The sequence below is a fragment of the Myotis brandtii genome, unplaced genomic scaffold, assembly GCF_000412655.1.
Source record: "Myotis brandtii unplaced genomic scaffold, ASM41265v1 scaffold855, whole genome shotgun sequence".
NCBI classification, from domain to species: domain Eukaryota; kingdom Metazoa; phylum Chordata; class Mammalia; order Chiroptera; family Vespertilionidae; genus Myotis; species Myotis brandtii.
Window position 1 is genome coordinate 109,708 of NW_005371476.1, and position 348 is coordinate 110,055.

The window sequence follows — 348 nt, forward strand, 5'->3', positions numbered from 1 at the left end:
GGTACATGCCCTTGACCGGAATCGAACCTGGGCCCTTTCAGTCCGCAGGCCGATGCTCTATCCACTGAGCCAAACCGGTTAGGGAAGAATAAGATTTTTTTAAAAGCTATTGAGTATTATAAACGAGAAATATACCCTTTATGCCTGGCTGATGTGGCTCTGTGATTGAGTGTCGCCCTATGAACCAGGAAGTCACTGTTCAATTCCCCTTCAGGGCACTTGCCCGGATTGTGGGCTCAATCCCCAGTAGGGGGTGTGCAGGAGGCAGCCTATCAATGAGTCAGTCTCTCTCATTATTGATGTTTCTATCTCTCTCCCCTACCCCTTCCTCTCTGAAAATAAAAATAT